Source organism: Anabrus simplex, chromosome 1 (assembly GCF_040414725.1).
Source record: "Anabrus simplex isolate iqAnaSimp1 chromosome 1, ASM4041472v1, whole genome shotgun sequence".
Taxonomy (NCBI): Eukaryota; Metazoa; Arthropoda; class Insecta; order Orthoptera; family Tettigoniidae; genus Anabrus; species Anabrus simplex.
In genome coordinates, this window is record NC_090265.1 from 1,179,244,682 (window position 1) to 1,179,269,013 (window position 24,332).

General features: G+C 40.6%; 1 protein-coding gene across 3 annotated transcripts in view; it reads left to right on the forward strand.

The window, feature by feature from the left end:
• The window catches only part of Grip (Glutamate receptor interacting protein), a 475,280-nt gene that overhangs the window by 187,044 nt on the left and 263,904 nt on the right, over window positions 1-24,332 (forward strand). The window lies entirely within an intron of this gene.

The following is a 24,332-nucleotide window of genomic DNA, read 5'->3' on the forward strand; positions in this document are numbered from 1 at the left end:
ACCTTCAAATACCACCGGACTGAGTCAGGATCGAACCTGCCAAGGTGGGGTCAGAAGCTCAGCTCGGCTAGCCTACAAATGTTGCTGCACGTGCGGATTGTTCCTAACTACATATCTGTAGCGAAAGAATCAGTATGAGCAGATAAAACTTTCGTTACTGCCAACTAGTGGATCATTTATGCCTATCTACATATGATGAGTACCCGTCTGCCTCTGTGGTGCAGTGGTTAGTGAGATTAGCTGCCACCCCCGGAGGCCCGGGTTCGATTTCCGGCTCTGCCACGTGGTACGAGGGCTGGAACGCTTTTTTTTTTATTATTTTTTTTTTTTTGCTATTTGCTATTTGCTTAACGTCGCACCGACACAGATATGTCTTATGGCGACGATGGGATAGGAAAGGCCTAGGAAGTGGAAGGAAGCGGCCGTGGCCTTAATTAAGGAACAGCCCCGGCATTTGCCTGGTGTGAAAATGGGAAACCACGGAAAACCATCTTCAGGGCTGCCGACAGTGGGGCTCGAACCCACTATCTCCCGATTACTGGATACTGGCCGCACTTAAGCAACTGCAGCTATCGAGCTCGGTGGGGCTGGAACGGGGTCCACTCAGCCTCGGGAGGTCAACTGAGTAGAGGTGGGTTCGATTCCCACCTCAGCCATCCTGGAAGTGGTTTTCCGTGGTTTCTCTCTTCTCCTCTAGGCCAATGCCGGGTTAGTACCTAACTTAAGGCCACGGCCGCTTCCTTCCCTCTTCCTTGTCTATCCCTTCCAACCTTCCCATCCCCCCGAAAGCCCCCTCTTCAGCATAGCGGGCGAGGCCGTCTGGGCAAGATACTGGTCATCCTCCTCATTTGTACCCCGCGAATAGTGTGAAGCTCCAGGACACTGCCCTTGAGTCCTAGATGAAAACCGACCCTGGAGGATAAACATATAAAGAAGCAGAAGAAGAAGAAGAAGAAGAGAAAAGTACCCGCCGAGTATTTCGTGAATGTTCCTTCATTGTACCAAGTGTCACTATCTGACAACTATAAAATACTCGTATGTCTTCATGAAAGTTTAACGGTACTTGATTCAGTGGGTCACAAGTTAAGTTATTTATTCTTTCTATTTTGTGACAGGGTTTGCTAATATATTTTCTCTCGGGAACATTCAGGAGACATCAATGAATTTGTCCATTCTTGTATGTTTAAATTTAGGAGGGCAAGAGAGGAAGTATAATTTATCATCCCTTCTGTGAGTGCAGCTTATTTTTGTTAGAGTTTAGCAGCAGACGAACAGGAAGGTTTGTTTAATATTCTCTCCAGCACACGAGCTGCTGAGAAGATAACAGAGAGCGTTACTAATGAAGATTTTTAATCGTAAATTAATGTGCAGTCCGTGTAATTTAATTATCAGGCACCGGAACAGTGAATATTCAGTTAAGTAACGGGAATGAATGAAGTTGAATTGCTCTCCATCTCTGGTGAGATATAGTGATCCTCCATCATGGGCTCGAACAAGTTTGTTGCTTTCATTTATCTTCCTGTCTCACTCCTCATGTCGGCTTTGGCAATAAGAGATTCAGATATGAACGGTAACTGTAAAACCATTTTTCTTATGTAACCAGTCCCTGAACTGAATAGTGTGAAAGTATGACTTTTAGGATCTGTTGTGCGCATTTCGTTGGACTTGGCAGAATGATATGTAATACCATGTTTTTGTTCGGTCATGAAAGCAACGGGAAACTACCCTCGAGTGGGGATACTTGGGACTGGAGGGAAACTTGGGACAATTTTGTGTATATTTTTGCTGGTTAAAATTACCTACCTTGCATATAATGCTAATAGTGTTTTTGTTATTCTCAGCTGAGGTGAATGTTTCAGACACACTGTCTAACCTTATTCAAGCTTTATAAGTTAAGCTATGTACATAATAGTTGTGATTTAGTTTCATTATTAGTTCTGTTTGCTTTAGTAACCTTCTAAAACTTCATATACCAAGGAGAGCTAACACTAAAACCAGTTTATTAGTGTCCCACATAACCTAGAATTGATTAAATGTAACAACAATGTATTGAGCGGATATCTGATAGTCTATAGTATATAAGTGAGATTTCATGAACAAATGTATGATGTGGAGTAACTTGGGACACCTCATAGAAAGCACACGCGAGAGAGTGGGAGCAGGAAGTACCATGATTTTACCCATGAGACTTTGGAAAAAGCCATAAAATGTGTAAAATTTGGAGGTATGAAATTCAGAGAGGCATCAGAGTTGTTTAATATACCGAAATCTACTCTACAGAGGAAGGTGGCAAACAACATTTGTATTAGTTATGGTCACCCTTGTGTATTGTCACCAGAAGATGAGAAATCACTGACTGATGGACTTATTGTAGCTAGTAAGTGGGGTTTCCCTTTCACAGTTTTTGACATTCGCTGCCTGGAGAAAGTCTTTCTGCACCACACTGGTGTTAAAGAACCGCACTTTAAGCATTTCATATTTCGATTTGGTACCATGACTAAAATGGATAAAATGACTCTTTAATATTTCATTTCGGAAATTTTATGTTTAAAATAGGAATGTAATCATCGCAAATAATGAATAAATTTATTTGTTTTAGTATAATAAACCACAAAATAGCAGTGTAACCAAAGCATGACAATTGTAGCAATTTGAAAATAAGATCTATTATGGTGAACTTAAATTAGAATTTTTTTTTTTTGTTTTTGCTATTTTGCTTAACGTCGCACCAACACAGATATATCTTATGGCGACGATGAGATAGGAAAGTTCTAGCAAGTGGAAAGAAGCGGCCGTGGCCTTAATTACGGTACATCTCCGGCATTTGTCTGGTGTGAAAATGGGAAACCACGGAAAACCATCTTGAGGGCTGCCGACAGTGGGGCTCGAACACACTATCTCCCGATTACTGGATACTGGCCGCACTTAAGCGACTGCAGCTATCGAGCTCGGTTTAAATTAGATTATGTTGATGACTATATAACTGAAATCGAGGAGAAACCCCTTCATGGGTGTCCCAAGTTTGATTCATAATGGTTAACATGATGTTTCTGTGGAATTTGTGTTACTGTCCCAAGTATCCCCTCCTGGAGGGAAACTTGGAACACTTTGTTTTTAATTAAATTAAAGCATTTTAAATAATAATTTTTCAGAGTTTATTGCACATATGTTGACAGCCGTCATAGACCTGTTCCCTGTAATTAATTCGAGTTTGTATGATTAAAGTTTAGCGTTCTATAACTATTTGAATTTTAAAACTGTAACACTTGTTCCCAAATTTAGGGTCAAATACTTTCCTTTTACTCTCAAATGTTGCACAAGCTACCCTTTGCAAGAGCCCAAATAATCAGATAACTTCCGCAATTCTACAACCTCCGCTAATGATAAAATATGCCTCATATCCAGCAGATAATATGTTTAAGTTTACTGTGGTCTAGACGATATATATATATATATGTGTGTGTGTGTGTGTGTGTGTGTGTGTGTGTGTGTGTGTGTGTGTGTGTGTGTGTGTGTGTGTTTTCAGTCCTCACCCCAAAGGGTAGTTGGATCTTCAACAGCTCCGCCACTAGCTGCCATAGATGGCCTAGGCATCACTGAGGAGGCGTACTAGGGAAATAACGAGTGAGGTAGTTTCCCGTTGCTTTCCTCACTGAGCTAGAAGTTGCTATTGCATATGTCTGTTGAACCTACTGAAATGCATGCAACCAGCCGACCCTATGAGCAACGTGTTCTCACCATTCAAAGCATGGACTGGCGGCGTAAGGAATGGCATTACTAGCATCGCTCATACTTCAGTCACTTTCATATTATCAAAGCCAAGGATAAGACTGAGACAGACCAATGAAGTAACAGAATTTCTCTAGCCCATACCTGAAGACATAGTGCACTATAAACATTAGATCTCGTCAGCAGAGTCGTTCACCAGACTAACGCAGGGTTAAAAGGAGTGTGGGCACTCACTTCACTTTATTTTTTGTTAATAATTTCGTGTAACTATTTCTAGCCGAGTGCAGCCCTTATAAGGCAGACTCTCCGATGAGGGTGGGTGGCATATGCCATGTGTAGGTAACTGCGTGTTATTGTGGTGGAGGATAGTGTGGTGTGTGAGTTGCAGGGATATTGGGGACAACACAAACACTCAGCCCTCGGGCCACTGGAATTAACCAATGAAGGTTAAAATCCCCGATCCGGGCGGGAATCGAACCCGGGACCCTCTGAACCAAAGGCCATTACGTTGACCATTCAGCCAACGAGTCGGACTATTTTTTTGTAATCATACAAGTAGACTGCTGACATCACATTAACACAGGTTTTCTTGCCAGGCAAATGCTATGGCTTTACTTACCTACTTATTGATTTACCTACTTCATATATTTACCAACGCATGTATTCCCTCTCCTACTTGCTTCGCTCACAGCCCTAGTATTTCGTTATTCCAGTCCCCTCGAAAACCTATGCAGTAGGTGCTAAAACAATATTAAAAGCCTAATACCGAGCGAGTTGACTTGCGCGGTTCCGGTCACGTAGCTCTGAGCTTGCGTTCGGGAGATCGTAGGTTCGAACCCCACAGTTTTCCGTGGTAGGCTATGTCACCTTAATAAGGTCACGGTGGCTACGTTCCCAGTCCTCGCCCATCGTTGCGTAGCCGAAGACCTGTTACGTCTTATTGAGACGCTAGACTACTAGCAAACAAAACAAAACAAAACAAAACAAAACAAAACAAAACAAAACAAAACAAAACAAAACAAAACAAAACAAAACAAAACAAAACAAAACAAAACAAAACAAAACAAAACAAAACAAAACAAAACAAAACAAAACAAAACAAAACAAAACAAAACAAAACAAAACAAAACAAAACAAAAGAAAAGAAAAGAAAAGAAAAGAAAAGAAAAGAAAAGAAAAGAAAAGAAAAGAAAAGAAAAGAAAAGAAAAGAAAAGAAAAGAAAAGAAAAGAAAAGAAAAGAAAAGACACCTATCAAAGAAATAACAGTACATTAAATACATGGGCTATTAATCTCAATGCCCAGGTCCCTGCCGCTGCCACCACCACCACTACTTAGTTGTTTTTTTTTCTAGTTGTTTTACGTCGCACGGACACAGATAGGTCTTACGGCGACGATGGGACAGGAAAGGGCTATGAGTGGGAAGGAAGCGGCCGTGGCCTTAATTAAGGTACAGCCCCAGCATTTGCCTGGTGTGAAAATGGGAAACCACGGAAAACCATTTTCAGGGCTGCCGACAGTGGGGTTCGAACCTACTATCCCCCGAATACTGGATACTGGCCGCACTTAAGCGACTGCAGCTATCGAGCTCGGTCCACTACTTAGTAAGTGCTCCCCAATGCTTTTCGTCACTATACGTACAATGGAAAGATCGAGTCCAATCGGGACATGAAGGCTTATCCTGCGTATTCCAAGTCGGTAACTGTTTCCAAAACATAGTTCACAGAGCTCTCCAAGGCGAACTTTAAGAGGAGCTTCAGGGTGGGATCTGTCGACGCGCGCCAAGTCTCGAGGTCTCGCTAATTGAAATTAATGACAGCTGTGACAAGGCAGTTTAGCGCTCATTGTCTCGATGTGTGATTCATTTCAATGGAGGTAATTGTGTTAGCCTAAGTGTCTCTGTGCTCCGTTTATGACACTTAATAGCGAGGTTACCACCAGCTATCTGCAACGATGCTTGTGAACTTAGATTGTGGTTGGTTAGTTAGTTCAGTTCAGATTCTCGGAACAGCACGGTCGTCAGTTCTGTTTACTTTTCCTTCTTGAATATTATCTAACTGGCTGACAATGTTTCAGTGTGTTCATGTTTCTTGAGGCGTCTTGGCCAACACTCCCGTGTATAGTAATTTCATAATCAACAAACTGAAGCTAATACTCTTTTTTTTTTTTTTTTTGCTACGGGCTTTACGTCGCACCGACACAGATAGGTCTTATGGCGACGATGGGATAGGAAAGGCCTAGGAGTTGGAAGGAAGCGGCCGTGGCCTTAATTAAGGTACAGCCCCAGCATTTGCCTGGTGTGAAAATGGGAAACCACGGAAAACCATCTTCAGGGCTGCCGATAGTGGGATTCGAACCTACTATCTCCCGGATGCAAGCTCACAGCCGCACGCCTCTACGCGCACGGCCAACTCGCCCGGTAAGCTAATACTCTGCAACATTGACAAAAACAGATCATTTTAACTCAATCAAACCTCCTGAATACGAAAATGACGGTAAATACTTTCAATTAGTAATACGTAACCTTTTGTAAGGTGGAAGTGAACTGGTTTATGGTGAAAACGATACAATATTTCATTTTTATTAACACACAATTCTAATTAGAATAGAATACTCCCATCTCCTAGTTCCGGATGCGACCACGCCAAAATCGTGCCACTAGCGACCGAGAGGATTAAGCATCGTGCCGCATGCGACCAATAGTCAATCAGTCAGTCATTCACCACTGATATGTCGCCGTCGCCGAAGTGGCAGAATGCCACTTGACTGTTCATCTAGTCCTTCCCTGAATAATTTCAGAGAATTTGGAAACATATCGAACATTTCCCTTGGTAAATTATTCCAATCTCCAACTCCTTTTCTTGTAATCGAATATTTGCCCTAATTTTTCCTCTTGAATTCCAACTTTGTCTTCATATTGTGATCCTTCCTACGTTTAAAAGCACCCAAACTTATTCGTCTACTAATGTTATTCCACGCCATGTCTCCACTGACAGCTCGGAACATACCGCTTAGACGAGCAGCTCGTCTCCTTTCTCCCAAGTCTTAGCATAACAGTGCAAGCTAAAGGCGGCTATTGTTTTAATTTTGTGCGTCAGGTACCTTCCATCCTGTATATACTCGAATGCGCTTTGATTATGTAACGTGATTTCACGAAACTTGAAAGTATCTGAATAAATGCTTCCACTTCTTATGATTGCCTTGAACGGTTTCACATTTTATTTTAGCGCATTCCGGGATTGTCCGAGGACACTTTCGGCTCGCCAGATATGTAGCTACTTTTCCCAATCCACCCCATAGGAGTGAGCTACAGTACATAAACTACTCTGAAAGGGTGTTCTATGTGGGTATAGGTATAAGTGTACGGGCTAGGGATGGGAAGGAAGTTGTAATGGCCATGAGAAAGGTGCCATCCCGGCATTTGGCTGAAGATGAAAATGGGAAACCACGAAAAATCATTTCCGAGAATGGTTGACGGGCGATCTTCCAAAGTAGCCGTAACCTCTTTAGTACATTCTCCCAGACATAGAAACGCAGCTTCATATATGGGCATATTGAAGGATCATTGGGATTGTCCTCCGTAAAAGGAGTAAATAGGCTGTATTTTCCGGCGACTAATTCAATGTACATAATTAAATGTTGTGTACGACTTGCGGTTATAGTAGTTCCCTATATGAACAGAATTGAACAGAACAAAGAACAATTTCATTCCCTACCCGCTAAGCAGTGCTGTAAATTTTTCGCCTATTTTCAAACCTTTTCTCGTTCTGATTTAGCCAATTTTATCTTGTTGATTACATAGCTTATTAAAATAAAAACTGGGTTGTCAACGCCGGTCGCATCCGGCATGGTTACAGATTTTATGCGGTCGCAAGTGGCACGGGTCGCATCTGGTACGACACCGTCAAAAAATGGGGAGACAACACTCTTTTATTGCAATTCATTAAATTTGATACTGTATCCTTGAAAAGGTCGAAGCGGCGGTAATCTGATCTAGGGTTCTGGCAAGGCGCTCTGTAATAAAATATACTTACCGTTCGGAGACTCTCATCTGCTTGGGACGCGATCAGTTCGGGATCCTTCTTCATAAGTTCGTACATAAGGGAATTAAGTACTACGGGTACTATCGCTACTAAATGACTGGCCCAGATTTAATTTTTAACTGATTTATTATAAACGTAAAATTAATTAAATTCCCGAAGTTTAAGTGGACAACAAAAATCATTAAATTTACTCAGATTGTAGAACAACCAATAGTTAGGTTACACCATAAGCAACATTTATCCATAAATCTCTTAACTAAATACTCTTACCAGATCACCATCACTTAAGGTGTTTAATTAAATTTAAAATTGTTCGATGACACCAAAGGTGTGCAATAATGATTAAATGATTGACGCAACCTTAGTTTTATTTAATTTTAAAATGTCAAATACAGTAATCGTTACATAAGGTAACTCTGAGCAGTGTTAAAGTTATCTTTAATTCAACTGAAAGTTATCAAAATTAAAATTATAAAATAAAAGTTACACTGAAATTCATTAATTGAAACTGTTCCAACAAATGACAGGAGTTTCCTGAGAACACACGTCAATTTGGGAGTTTACTGCTCGCTGTCATATTACCGTTATCTAAATTAGCATAAAAGTATGACCTCAACTGGCCTTTCACAATTAACAACAAAAGAGTACGAATCTTCAGTGATTCACAAGCTACGTTGAACTCAGTAAACGATGTAATATGACTTAAATCCAATAACTGTCAATATCAGAGCAATAGTTCAGGAGTGTTCTCACATCTGTACATCTTGTATTAGAGGTCATACTGGCTTTACTGGCAATGAAAAAGCAGACTCATTAGCTAAATCAGCTGCTACGTCTCTTTCGGGTATTACCAAACCAAACCCCTCGGCACTTAATGCCCTTGAAAGGGCCTTGGCCTGCCCAGCGACCGCTGCTCACCCCGAAGGCCGGCAGATTACGAGGGGTCGTGTGGTCAGCACGACGCATCTTCTCGCCCGTTATTCTGGGCTTTCGAGACCGGGGCCGCCATCTCACCGTCGGATAGCTCCTCAAGTCTAATTACGTAGGCTGAGTGGACCTCGAACCAGCCCTCAGGTCGAGAGAAAAATCCCTAAACTGGCCGGGAATCGAACCCGGGGCCTCCGGACGAGAGGCAGGGACGCTACCCCTACACCACGGGGCCGGCCCTTTTGGGTATTGCATACCATAAATCTCCAATATGTTATGTTCAAAGACAAATCAGGCAAAATATTTTACACCACTGGAATATTTTATGGATATGCAGTTTGAAAGGATCTGTTACGCGAGAAATATTTTTTCCGGAAGTTCAAAATCGACTATTGTGTAAAGCATTAGTGCCGAACTTTGTTTTAACTCAACTTTTAACTGGTCATGGAAAATGTTAATCTCATTTAGAACGCTTTAAACTTAATGTTACAGATGGCTACTTATGCTTTTGTGGATCAGTTCAGACAGTGAATCATTTGATATTTGAGTGTCCAGTTGTTGAAATGAGAAGATATATTTTTACAATGCCTCCTGAATAGTTGTATCCCGGAACTTTCTAAACCACTGTATCATGTACTCAGGAGACAATGTTGCTATGTGCAGTATGTCACATTAATTAACAATTATTTTTGTAAACTAAATTTATAAGAATTCTCTTTGTAATGATTTTAAACTATAACCCTAATATACCTTTGGTAAAATAGGGTCCCTGTATTGTTTCTGGATATTAAATAATAAATATCGAATGGATACTCAAACAAAATTACATCCCAATCGACCTGAGTTGGATATGAACTGAATACGAGCTAACATAGCCTGTATGATTTTTATATGAGCCAGTCGTGAACAATTATGATAACTGTGTTGTATACATTGGACTCTATGCGTCAAATACCATTAATTTTTCCTTTATTTCAGCTGAAAAAACCTGCCTAACTTGTACATATTAGCATTTTACACACTCAGATTGGTTCTACATAATTTTCGGATATTTTACCCCAGTTACTAATGATATGCCTTAAAGTCTAAGGTTTTACATTTGCAGTCTTATTTATTTACACTTTACCGGGGTCTTTTCCTTAATTGAATTATTCAGTTGCAATTTGATTGGATATTTTAAGCGAAATTTTGTTTTAAAAGAAGTAACCAACCTGCCTTCCTTCCCTAGGGTTACTCATCTCATGTTTACATTACGGTGTGGGCGAATCTTCCCACGTTGACCATTAAACAAACTAAATGACTCGAGAAAGAATCATCTAAGCACCTTTTACACTAGTTCTACATCTAAACATACTCCTGAAAGAGAAGACACCCTATCATAGCTAACCTATACTATTTACACAGAGCAATATAATCGCGTACCAATCTGACTGTCCGCCTCTGTGGTGTAGTGGTTAGTGTGATTAGCTGCCACCCCCGGAGGCCCGGGTTCGATTCCCGGCTCTGCCACGAAATTTGAAAAGTGGTACGAGGGCTGGAACGGGCTCCACTCAGCCTCGGGAGGTCAACTGAGTAGAGGGAGGTTCGATTCCCACCTCAGCCATCCTGGAAGTGGTTTTCCGTGGTTTCCCCACTTCTCCTCCAGGCAAATGCTGGGATGGTACCTAACTTAAGGCCACGGCCGATTCCTTCCCACTTCCTTGTCTATACCTTCCAATCTTCCCATCCCCCACAAGGCCCCTGTTCAGCATAGCAGGTGAGGCAGCCTGGGCGAGGTACTGGTCATACTCCCCAGTTGTATCCCCCGACCGAGAGTCTGAAGCTCCAGGACACTGCCCTTGAGGCGGTAGAGGTGGGATCCCTCGCTGAGTCCGAGGGAAAAACCGAACCTGGAGGGTAAACAGATTACGAACGAACGAACCAATCTGACTGTTATGTTTACTTCTAAGATGCTGACCGCACCTGTCATTCAAATTTCTGAATATTACCAAATGTTCTGATGATTTCACTCGTCAGTGGCTATGGTAATGTCTCACCTGGACCAGTGACCTTAAATGTTAGGCCCCTTTTAACAACAAGCAATGTCTCACCGTGGACGGTGTCCGACTCGTTGGCTGAATGATCTTTTTGTTATATGTGTTCCAAATGATTCAATATGCTTCCTGAAATTTAGTAATTCTCGCCTTATTTGCATCACATTATTATTATTATTATTATTATTATTATTATTATTATTATTATTATTATTATTATTATTATTATTGTTATTATTATTATTATATAATTCTCTGGGGCCATCAAGGACCACGTTAAGTCTTGTTGCATTTGACACTGAACTTGGCCTTCTCGAGAGCCCAAATTTCCCTCATTCTCGGTTTAGCCCATTCGTCAATATTTTCTTGCGGAAGAGATCTCTGTTAAGGGCGTCTTCAGCTGAGGTATGTAGCATTTGCAGGTCTTCTTTGGTATTTCTAAACCAGGGAATTGTGGTCTTGGAGTTTGAATCAAAAAAGTGAAAGATTTATTTAGTTAACTTTCTTCCTTCCATTCTTTTCAGATGATCGTAAAATCGTGCCCGTCTTTTTCTGATTGTATGGGTAATTTTCTCTATTTTGCTGTAGACTTCCTCGTTGGATCTCTTTTCATGGATTCCATTTCTGTACTTTGATCCCAAGATTCCTCTCACAATTTTGCGTTCTTTTTTCTCCAGTTCTTCAAGGAGTCCTTTGTTGGCATTTAGAGACAGGGTTTCAGCTACATATAGAACTACTGGCTTCAGAACTGTTTCATAGTGACGTATCTTGGTGTTTTGGGAAAGGTATTTTTTGTTGTAGATTGTGCGGGATGTTTGGTAGGCTATTTCCAGTTTGCGTACTTAGAAACTGTGGACACGGTAGATATAATTTTAGATTATCAAGCGACATGTTAGATATCCCAAAATCTTAATATGATGAAATCATACACGTTAAGCAGATAATGACTTAGTGCTGGGCCCTCAACATTTATTAACGACATGTCCATAATTTTTGGTACCTAACATAACATTTATTTATAAGGTGACTTTAGCTGTCTTTCCGAAACCATAAGATTAAAAATTATCGTAATTATATCTATCGGATGACAGCGTGGTCACGGATATAGTTAATTATTTAAAGAGGTAAAGTTTGTTTGTATGTAATGGCTAATCTCAGGAACTACTGGACCGATTCTAAAAATTCTTTCACTAGTAGAAAGATGCGCTATCCCTGAGTTCCATAGGCTATATTTTATTTTCAAAACAATTTGAAGGGGGGTGGGGAGGAAGCGACGTGGGGAGATATAAAAATACTAGGCTAACATAGGCGAAATATCGAATTTGTCGTACAAGGACGAGACAAAGCTCAATTTAAGCCCCTTGACGCGAAGAACAAAACTCTTTATATGAGGATACATATATCTCAGAAACTGAAGATGTTACAGACGTTAAAACTGGTACTTGGAATCTCTTTTAAAAATAAATGAACATCTTTTTTTTTTGAAAATCCACTTAAGGGGTTGAAATAGTAAAAAAAAAAGCGGGTGAATTTTTAAAATGAGTATCTACCGATTTTCTCACACCTGTGGGGTTGCGGATGCGAACTACGTCTCACATGTAGATTTGACGCTGTTTTACTGCTGGATGCCCTTCCTGACGCCAACCCTATGTGTAGGGATGTAATTACTATTGCGTATTCCTGTTGTGGTTGGTAATGTGGTTTGTTGAGTGAAAAGAAGAGGAGAACGTTGGGGCAGACACGAACAACCTGTCCTCGAGCCAGAAGAATTAATCACACGCGATTAAACTCCCCGGTACAGCCTGGAATCGAAACCGCAACCCTGTGAATCGAAGGCCTCAACGCTGAACACTCAGCCAAGGAGTGGGGCAGTATTTAAAATGAGTATATCTACAGTGTATCTCCTAAACTTAACATGTTACAGGCGTGAAAATGGATATTTGTATCTCCTTTAAAGATAAAGAAACACATACTTTTTGTTTTCGGAAAACCAAATTAAGCTGGAGATCGAAAATAAGTGAAGAAGGAGTTGAATTCTCTTTATGAGGATACTTATACCTCAAAACTAAGATGTTGCAGACGTGAAAATTGGTATTTGGAACCTCCTTTAGAAATAAAGAGACCCTTTTTCTTCGACTTCAAAGACGACTGTTTCTCGCATGCAGAGTTCCATGTCGCATGTTCCAGATTGAGCTCTGCCAGTAGCCTGGTCATCTTAGCTGAAAAAGGTAACGCCACAAACGTGGTTTACACAGAGGTTCTGGGGTAAATAAAATGCAAGTTTTCGGTGAGTTTTTCTACTTTAGGGATTTTCAGTTAATGTCTTAGTGCAGTACCGAGGAACAATTAATTTTTATTAAATTACGAAATATTCGCGAGCAAAGCCATGGGTAACAGCTAGTATTTAATAATCCTGTACTCACATCATCTAAACTGTCCTGTCGGGCTATCCCAGCCGTCCTGTCGGCACCTCCAAGGGCTTTTACGCCATGTTCAATATGAGCGTTGTCATGGTGAAGATAGGTGTATATCCAAATTGGCAGATTATTTACACACTGATAACACTCGCCTTATTTTTGCACACTCGTAACACTCTTCTTCAAATTAATTCTGTGCTCTAATACTAATTGTTAACATAACACACTCCCGGTGATAATCTCATTCTATTATGGTGGTGTGAAGTTGCCCCGCAGTTACATAATTTCCTGTCAGCTGGTCAACTCTGCGGGAAAAGAAGTGGTAGTTTAAAATCTGTCATCATCACCGAGCTCGATAGCTGCAGTCGCTTAAGTGCAGCCAATATCCAGCAATCGGGAGATAGTGGGTTCGAGCCCCACTGTCGGCAGCCCTGCAGATGGTTTTCCGTGGTTTCCCATTTTCATCTTGCGTATTGTTTTACGTCGCACCGACGTAGATAGGTCTCATGGCGACGATGGGACAGGAAAGGCCTAGGGATGGGAAGGAAGCGGCCGTGACATTAATTAAGGTATAGCCCCAGCATTTGCCTGCTATGAAAATGAGATAACACGGAAACCATCTTCAAGGCTGCCGACAGTGGGGTTTGAACCTACTATCTCCGGGATGCGAGCTAACAGCTGCGTGTCTCTAACCGCACGGCCAACTCGCCCGGTGAATCTCGGCTTTGTATTTTGCACCTTGCCTTATGAGATCGTAGATTGTCTAGGCAATGGTACATTATTAAGCTAAGAAAGTGTCTATCCACCCCACTGAAAGTGAATAAATATACACAGTTACAAAAATTGTGGAACATGTTTTTGAACGTATGCCATACTCCATAAAACAAGAGCTCACACCCAGGTATATTACCAACTAAACCATTAACTTATTCCTTATCGTTGAAGTATACAAAAGAACATCCATGGATTTGCGTTCATTTTCAGAACACAAACGGAAATGTCCAAATAGTGGCGAAAACAAAGCGATAAGTCCTCCGGGGTGAATTTTATCACAGTTGGAGAGCTTCAGTATGGTGTATGTCCTCCATTTTCATTTATCACAGCTTGGCGCCTACGTGGCATGCTCCGTGTAAGTCGACGGAGGTCATGCTGCGGTATCAGGTCCCCTTCTTCAATGAGATCCTGTTCTTGGTCTTCGAGAGTCTGTGGTGGAACAGAACGCCCACGAACACTTCTGTCAAGCCTATCCTACACATGCTCGATGGGATTAAGGTCGGGACTCACTGCTGGCCATTCCATCTCTTGAATGTCCAGTTCTCGCATGACAGCTCCGGTGATGCGCGCTACATGAGCCCTGGCATTGTCGTGCATGAAGACGAATTCAGGGCCAACATCGTATGCAGCAGCTAACACATGCTGTAGCAGTATGAGCTCGGTGTACCCCGCGGCGATAAGATAACCACGGACGACGAAATGATCCGTACGGCCATCAATACCGATGTCACTCCACACCATCACAGAACCTTGTCCGAATCGGTCGCCTTCCTGGACAACTTTTGGTATTTACTGCTCACTACGGCGTCTCCATACACGTTGACGTCCATTACGCTGTATCAGGGGAAATCTGGACTCGTCTGTGAACAACACAGGTCTCCATTGGCGAAGTTGCCAATTGAAGTGGGTACTGGCAAACAGAAAGCGAGACGCGCGATGTTGCTGCTTTAAACGGGGCACTCGAACAGGACGTCTGGGTCGTAAGGACACTTCTCTTAACCTGTTCCTTACTGTCCCATCAGACACCGTGACTCCAGTGACCCTCCTGAGATCTTGTTGCAGTTCCCTGTTTTTTGAACTGTGTACTTTAAGTATTCGCTTACAATTCCAAATTGTATTGAAGTAAGCCCTGAATAGTCCGTCGCCTGGTGTTCACTCGAAGCCGGTTGGACACAAAGGAAGTACTTTAAACGCACATGGTTGCCCGTCCTGAGACTGACTGACTCACTGACTGACTCACTGAGGGTTCGGTTCACCTCTCCGTTATAAACTTTTGGTCCGAATAAGTGATTCCAACCCGCACTTCCGGTGCATTATGAAGCGTCACAAATTATTGTCATTGGCAGGTGTCCGTTGTTCCCAATTTTGCTGGTATCACGGTACCGTTTTGTGTAATTCACTTGGCGTGGGCACAATTAAACTAAAACGCCGGGCATTTGTTTGATGCAGGCACTTTCTGACTTCCGTTTCTATTCATGCCATCAACATGTGATCAGTCGCACACGATAATTGTATTTCAGTTAGGTTGTACTCAATTTAAATGAGACCACCAAAAATTATATACAGTCTGATACAGTCATTAGAAGCCCAATTGACTTGCAACATTACACAAACTCCCGAAATAGACTAAATATGCTCAGCGGGAAATTTCGGAACTTGAAAATGGAGCAATTTTATTGGCTGAGCCATTTTTGTACGAGAATACCCCTCTGATTCAAAGAATTTCGGATATCCTCTTTCCTCGTAGCACATCTCAGATTCCTCTGCCTAACAAAGATGCGTGGAAAATTTAGAAAGTTTCGGTTCCCCGGGTGTGGCGGCGACTGCACTGTTAATATCGCCTGGGTGCAGCTTCTTGCTAAGTGCATTTATGATATAATTGAATAACAGCCCCCCCAACCGAGCGTCTCCAAGTCTGCTATTATGGATTACATTTTCTACGCCGGTGGGCTGTGATAAGTTCTGTAGTCCTTGCTAGAATTGTCGAATGCTGATTCGGTACTACTAAAAAATGAATGCATTAGATATTCCACCATATCGCCTACGGCAATTTGGGTGCAATACATGCATTACATTTCCTCTTATAATTTATTTGACTATTACTACACTAAATATACAGTATATTTAATTTTGTCCTAGACCTGAACAATGTTATATAGTCGAAGGCAACGCGTATCTTCCCTTTCCTTAGCTTACTTAATGGGTACTTTTTTGTCACAAGTCTTTTGGAGTACCCTACCATTAACAACATGCTTTATGACTAAATTTAATGCATGAATTTGTAAATGGATGTTATCATGATTGAAATATAATGGACTGCATTGAGCTTTCCATTATGAGTGAGAACCTGACTGTCTGAACTTTCAGAAATACCGACGGCCTAAATATGTTAATGAATTTATGGATGGCTGCATGCATGAAGGAATGACCTGGATTCCAGGTCCTCTCTCCTAGTCACGGATAGCCACCAACTGAGGAGAGAGTTTCATGAATGAATGAATGTTCTCTTTCAATTCACTGTACTTAAGCGCTGAATTAAGAATAGAAGATATTGACACGACAATACAACAATTTATATATTACTACATTTGATATTATATTTAACCTAAGAGTAATTATATTAATTATTCTAGGACAAGTAGGTCTCTTATCCATCTTATCCTTGTCATTATTGTCGTCCGTATTTGTTCTGATCTTTTAAATTTCCTTTTCACACTTACTTTCACACTTACAAAAAAATTATATTCTTCTTGGTGTAATCCACTCTTTATTTAATAGTTTAAAAATTGTATAGAATTTTCTCTCTATTTTTATTTTATATTCTCTTCCCAGATGTTTAATGCTCAGTGCTTCGGTTGTCCTACAAACTCTTAATAAATGTACTTTTTCCCTTTCTTATCCACAGAGTAGACACTGATTTCTGTATTTCTCGCTCTCTGACCCTTATTTTTATATAGCCTATTCCCGTTAGCCACCATACCATTCCTCTCACTTCTCTGTTAGATAGCCTTCATCTCCTTATTGCCATATTTTGTCCTTTTAGTTCCATATTCTGCCATAATCGTCTGTTTTTCAATATCCTTAACTCTAACCACTACATTCTTATTGAATTCCTTATCTTTATACTGAATCTCTTTACCCCAGTACCTTCCCATTCCTATTCTATCGAGCATCCTTTCCACTTTCGTTGGTCAGTAATGATCCTTTAAGTGTTCCATCTGCAGTTTGTATTATAAATTCAGTGTTTCCCTCCCTTCCCCCTTAATCTTAACCAATATTTTATTACTTTCCTGGCTATATCTGCTTGAATGCTTATATCCTCACATTGTCTTCTAAATTCGAAATTGGCCGTGCTATTTGGAAGCCCCATAATTATTTTGCAAAATTTCTTATTTATTACATCTAATTTTTGCCTCTCTACATCAGTTCCCCATATTCCTGTCCCATATAATGCTTTTGAAATCACTAGGGCATTTCAAATATTTGTTATGCAACCTGTATTCAGTATTAGGCGTCTTCCTAACTAAACACTTTGTGCTGGATAAAGCGGCCAATCCTTTCATCTTAGCACGTCTTATTTGCTCATGTCATTCCCAGATACTGTATTCTATTTTATTTACATCTTCCAGTTCTGTGCCCTCTAATCTACAGCCTCTTTCATTTTTCTTTAATTTTTTCCTTTTCTACATATCATTACTTTCGTTTTCTTAATACTTATTACTAATATCACAAAATATTTATTTTCAGATTCCATATTCTGCAATATTTGACAGTTTTATTAAGACTTTCGCATAATTCTAAATACGCCAGTAATATAATTATAACAGTTAATAATGGATTTTGGTCATAAGATGCGTTAATTGTACGTAAAAGATGACAGTAATGATTATATCGAAAAACCGGCCTTCAGTCCCAATACTAGGGGTCTATGTAATAAAATTCCCCAGATTCTCCACTTGTTTGAGCTTATTTAATCAACTTGAAACTGTGACCTGGCTGAGTGGCTGGACTTCTGACCCGAACTTCCGTAGGTTCGATCCTGGCTCACTCCGGTGGTATTTGAAGGTGTTCAAATACGTCAGCCTCGTGTCGGTAGTTTACTGGCACGTAAAAGAACTCATGTGGGACAAAAGTTCGGCACCTCGGCGTCTCAGAAAACCGTCTAGAGTACTTAGTGGGACGTAACAAACATTAGTAGTAGTAAACTCAAATATGCAGCTATATTTTAATGCAGAATATCATAAAAGTGAGTTATTTTTAAGAACAATTTTATTTCTTTGGTTTGCAATGTGTCATTTTCTCTAACTAGAAACCAGCAGTAATCGCCTTCATGATAGGATCCCATCTGTGCTCCATATTTTGCCGGATCCATACAGGAATAGATTAATTGAATATTCAGGTAACTGTGGTAACTTGGTGACGGTCCAGAAGTTCCTGAACTGTCGATAATTCTCTGCTTCATTATTTCCCAAAACTCTGATTAATTCTACACGAAAGACCTTCCAAGCCGCTAGTTACTTAAAATTTAACATTCTGTCAAAGTTGTTACCCTGTTACAGTGAGAACATTGACTACTAGTTTACTCCTCTACAATCGTTCCCCCACTTCTGAGAATCGTGATCTTGGGCGGGGAGAAGGGGGGATTCTCCATCTATTGTGGTCCTCACCCAGAGTTGCTACACGAAAAAGGTTCGTTCAACCCAGTTACATTTTCGACCAACGAATGAGAACTAGTTCATAATCTCTATTCCGGGCAACATTCCTAAGAATGATTAATAAATTCTTCTATGCAATCATTACCACGATGCATTTATGGCCAAAAATACTACCATTAATCTGTAAACAAAGGTTTTACCATTTATTTTTAACTCTTTTTTATGTGTTTTCAATAGCCTGAAGTTAACATATTTTCCTTATCTGTTATTGATTCAATGTTCAGAATGCACTGATTCCTCTGGTGGGGGTTTGTTACCTTCATCGATCTATCCAGTCCTATCCTCGGCTCAGGCAATATGAAGTAGAATGATGAACAATGTGAGTAAGACCATTCCTTACGCAGATAATTCTTGTGATGAATGATGTGAAAGTATTGCCCATAGGGTCGGTTCGTGTAGGCCTATATATTTTGGCGAGTTTGGTAGACTAACACCGGTATAACAGTCAGTATGGAGAGAACCGGAAACTATCCTACTAGTCTTCTCTAGTACATCTCGTCAGTGACGCCTAGATTGTGGATCAGGTGGGGATACAACCAGCCTTCGGACTGAGAAACCAACATACACTGCTCAAAGAAGAAATTTGATCACGTATTTAGATGTTCATAACTGCATTTTACGAACGCATCAGTGACGTGTACTGAGGGCTACCAAGGCTATCAGTGAAGCCCAAACCTCAATTCAGAATGATGGAAGTCTAAAGCACATAATAATGTAAGCTTGTTGCCACATTGATCCTTTTACAAAACTTGAAAGCAGTGAGAAAAAACGTCGCACGTAATTCTGAGAGCAAGGCATCGGAGACTAATATTGCAGCCCAGACTCTCGTCCCTCTCCCCTTGACACGACCCGCGGGGTTTGTTGCTGTATATCAGATAGGAACGGGGACCGGGGGAATAGGTGTGCTAGGCTTCGGTCCGTCAGATCGACACTGCTAACTCAACAGTGCGTTGCTCATAGTTTATACTTCCTCACCTCATACTTCTGACTTAATTATATAGGTAACAGAGTGCTGGTATTTCACTCCCGTTTACTACATCCTTGTAGGAAGACACTGCAGGGCTGCTGTTATAGTAGCAATACTGTATAGTTTTCTTTTTATTGGTAGACTGCTAAAATGAAATGCAATCTTTCAGGTTTAGTGTTCTCTTTTGTTGGTTGAAATCGAACCCGTGATCATGGATCGGACACCACCACTGATCTCCCGAGGAAGCTAATTAACCAGTAAACGATGGGTACGACCGCTGTAAAATTAACATTTTTATTTAACATGATTATGTAATAATGATAAATGGTATGGTATGTGATGTGATATATGATACCGAGCTCGATAGCTGCAGTCGCTTAAGTACGGCCAGTATCCAGTATTCGTGAGATAGTAGGTTCGAACCCCACTGTCGGCAGCCCTGAAAATGGTTTTCCGTGGTTTCCCATTTTCACACCAGGCAAATGCTGGGGCTGTACCTTAATTAAGGCCACGGCCGCTTCCTTCCCACTCCTAGCCCTTCCCACTCCTAGCCCTTCCCACTCCTAGCCCTTCCCTGTCCCATCGTCGCCATAAGACCTACCTGTGTCAGTGCGACGTAAAGCAACTAGCAAAAAAAAAAAGTGATATAGGATATGTGATAGATAATAAGTGATGTGATGTGATATATGAGACATGATATGTGATATCTGTATAGGCTGGGTGGTGAACTAATAAGGATAAAATGAATGGCGAAGACGTCATAAAGACCCAGTCCCCAAGCCAGGGGAATTAACAGTCTGAGGGGGTTGATTCTGAAAATTGAACCGGGACCATCGGACCAAAGGCAAGCATTCTATCCATTTAGCCACAAAGCCGGACTTTCTAAACCTTAGGCTACATCCCCACTGACCAGGGGTTGAGCATTGGCAGTATCAGAGGCCAGAGCAGTAGCTTGTGAAGCAGCCTTGACAACACAGCAGGCTTCTCCGTTGGCTATTGGCTGCAGCTCAAAATGCTGAAGGCTTAACGTTCACTAAATCAACCATCGAAAAGGGGTGACCTAAGTCGAGTGGTAGCTCAGGTCTTGATCCCAGCATACGCCACTGGAATGCTGGGCAATGGCATGGCCTGTTTACATAAGAGGACTCCAATATTATCCGGATGTTTGGGAGGCGTCATTGTCACCTGAAAGCTATGAATGCCTCAAAGTGTGATTGAAGGGTGATCTACTGTATGTAGGGTGCAGTGTCATGGCTGACCGTGTGGACCAAGGTAGGCAACAGGGAAAGCAGTTTTCGAATGAAGCAACTCAAGCACTTAAACTACTTGAAGAAGGCTACTCGCAGATATATGTTAGCAGAATGCTAGGGGTTGTTGAGAATACGATTCGGTATCTGTAGAAAAGTTCTCAGGAGACTGAAAGTGTTGTCAGGCACCACGAAACGGGTATCCAAAGGAAAACAACCACAGGGCAAGATTTTTGCACCTACAAGTTCTCCCAAACCGCCAAGTTACAGCACAACCACTTGAGGTAGACCTACAGCAGGCTTCTGGAATAAAAGTTAGTGACGAAACAGTCATAAATAGGCCTCTAGAAGCAATATAAGAGCCCTGCGACCCACTCAGTTGTAAATAATAATAATAATAATAATAATAATAATAATAATAATAATGCCTTCGACCTAGTCCCGAAGAGAAATGTATGTTGGGTATTCAGCCCGAAGGCTGGTTTGATCCTCCACAGTTCCACTGAAAGCTATCAACAGATATCCTAGGCGTCACTGAAGAGGCGTACTAGGGAAATGAGGAGTGAGGTAGTTTCCCGTTGCTTTCCTCACCGAGCCAGTAGTTGCTACTGCATATCAGTCTGCCAAGCCCACTGAAATGCATGCATCAACTGACCCTATGAGCGATATTTTCACACCATTCATAACAGGAACTGGCTGCATAAGGAATGTTATTACTATACTTGACTTAACTAAAGTTGGCGTCTGACAGGTAAGTTGGAGGGAGGAGCACTGCACGTGCCATTGCACGATGTTGCCACATTCCAGCATTCCTCTTTACATGCTCTTACCCCTCGCTTCCGGCTCACTTGTTCCCTCCTTCATTCTGACCGCTGTGATCTGTTGTAGACTACCTGGCCAGGCGGTGTTGTCCCATTTGCGATCACTCTTATACAAACAATCAGGTTCTTATCAGTGACAGTGACAGGTTTGGCAACTCCCAGCAAGACGAGCTGCCCTGAAGTTTTATCTCCATGGCAACCGCAGTCGCCCCACCCTCGTTTCCATGGCAACCACACAGCCACTCCCTTTATCCCGCCCCGGCAGGCAGTAAACGGACCTCCCTCTAAGAAATGTCAGACGCCAACTCTCATTATTGGCAGTATAGCATCGCTCATACTTCGGTCACTCTCATATTGTCAAAGCCAAGGATAAGACTGAGACAGGTCAGTGAAAGTAACAAATTGCTCTAGCCTATACCAGAAGACATAGTGCTCACCAACAAGGGCCTCGAAGAGAAATAGAAACAGTACCGTAATGGTAAACTAACCATGACAATCACAAAATAGTTACTATCCGTGCATCAAATTCTTGTGCGCATACCAATGTCCACCGTATTGAAACAGAGATAACTGCCGTCACATCTAGCTTAAAGTAAACGCTAGTTTCTTGTTGTTTTTTTTTTTTACCTTGTGAGCTCTCATTTAAAAATGGTCAACAGCTCTAGTATGTACCTTCAAGTGAACATCTCTTTCATACTTTTTGAATGTTACTTTTGTAAATATTTATAATTTGTATGAGTATGTTTAAGACGTCGACAGTGCTCAGCACCACATTGCAAAAATAGCTCTAGTATAAATAAAGATAAGCTCTTTAAGCATTCAAAAGAGACTAGCAACTTTAAGTAAAATAAGTTCATTTATTAAAGGTTTGCAACAATAAAATATTCAGAATTGAAAAACTGTATAATTCAAATTAGTTATAGGTCTAATATTATAAAATCGTGAACCCTGCATTTGTCCAGTGCAAAGAAATGGACTCTACTGCAGAAGAGATGCCATGCATAAAAATTGCCCCAACGTGTAGAGTGCACTTTGAAAGTTTTTATATTTTCTAAGAAGCTAGTTGCTGTTACAACATCATTAAGCACACCAAATACACCAAGATGAATGTCAGAAAGAAAAAGAAAAGATAGCACCCGCGGAGAGGAAAAAAGAAGTGTCAAGTGGCTAAATTTGATGAACAGATGGTGATTATATTATTATTATTATTATTATTATTATTATTATTATTATGATTATTATTATTGGCCTTAATCACGCTTGATATAGGAGTGACCCAGTTTTACGGCCGATGCTCTTCATGACTAACCTTGTACGGGGGATGCATTCGCTATTACGTGTTTCTGTGATGGTTAGTAGTGCAGTGTATTGCATATAAATGAGAGGAAGTGTGTTGATATGAACACAAACAGCCATTCCGCGAACCAGAGGAATTAACTATACGCAGTTAAAATCCTCGTCCCGGCCGTGAATCGAATCCCGGGCCCTCTGAACTTAGACCAGTACGATGACCATTCAGCCACTGAGCCGGACCATTATTATTAATATTATTATTATTATTATTAACTAAACTATACCTCATTAAAAACCATTCATGCTAACCTAACTTACAGGAAAAGAGTTCATTGAGCACATTCTAGTTACGTAGGACGTAGATAGTAAAGCACATGTCTTAGTTCATTTAATAATTATGTCGTATGTTTCGGAAAAAATATTAATGGTAACGCTAGTACTGGTACTAATATTATACAATTTCTTCAGTGTGTTGTAAAGTATTTTTTCTTTTAAAATCAAGTTGATTTAATAGCTCACAGTCCTAGAGAAGGAAAATTGAAGAGAATTAAAATTGCTTCGATGAAGAATCCAGTATTTACACACTAAAGTATCCTCATCCACAGTAGAAAATGATTATTTTTCATCTTACGACTGCAAATAGTGTTGAATTTAAAAGTTAGTATAATGAGTTTCAGAATTTTTCGAATTTTCGAGGGTTCTTGTCAGTATCAAATTCTCTGGAACAAAGTTTTAAGTTTCCAGATTTCTAGGAGGTCGTGATCATTTAAATCGATTTAAGAGACCGTAGCAAAACAGGAATGCGATATACAAATTAATTCAAAACTACGACTTTCTTTTTAGTCTTCCTGCGTATAGGTTTATGCAAAAACTATATTTGCCCACAAAAATGTGCTTAAGACTCATGATAACAAAGTAATATTGACCCAGATATTATTATTATTATTATTATTATTATTATTATTATTATTATTATTAATAATAATAATAATATTATTCGTGGCATTTTCCCTTTTATTTGGCATCGGCACAATGTATGGTTTAAGCCCAGTTGATTCTTATTTATGTTCGTGTTCATATCCACCTTCATGTACTTAGCTACACACTGAATTCCATTTATTACAGTACATTACATCCTTCATATTATGAAAATTTTCCATTATGATTTTTCAGAATTTGATGTTAAAAATTAATTTCGACTTTCAGAAAACGTGTATGAAAACCATAGTTCATCGCTTGGTAAAAATATACGTGCAGTTGCGTACCTACATGTTTTTGCTTTTGAACTCCAATTTCGTAACCCCTACTCTCACTAGATCGACCCCTTACGAGAGTTTCGGAAATTTTCGAATTTTCTAGGGCTCCAA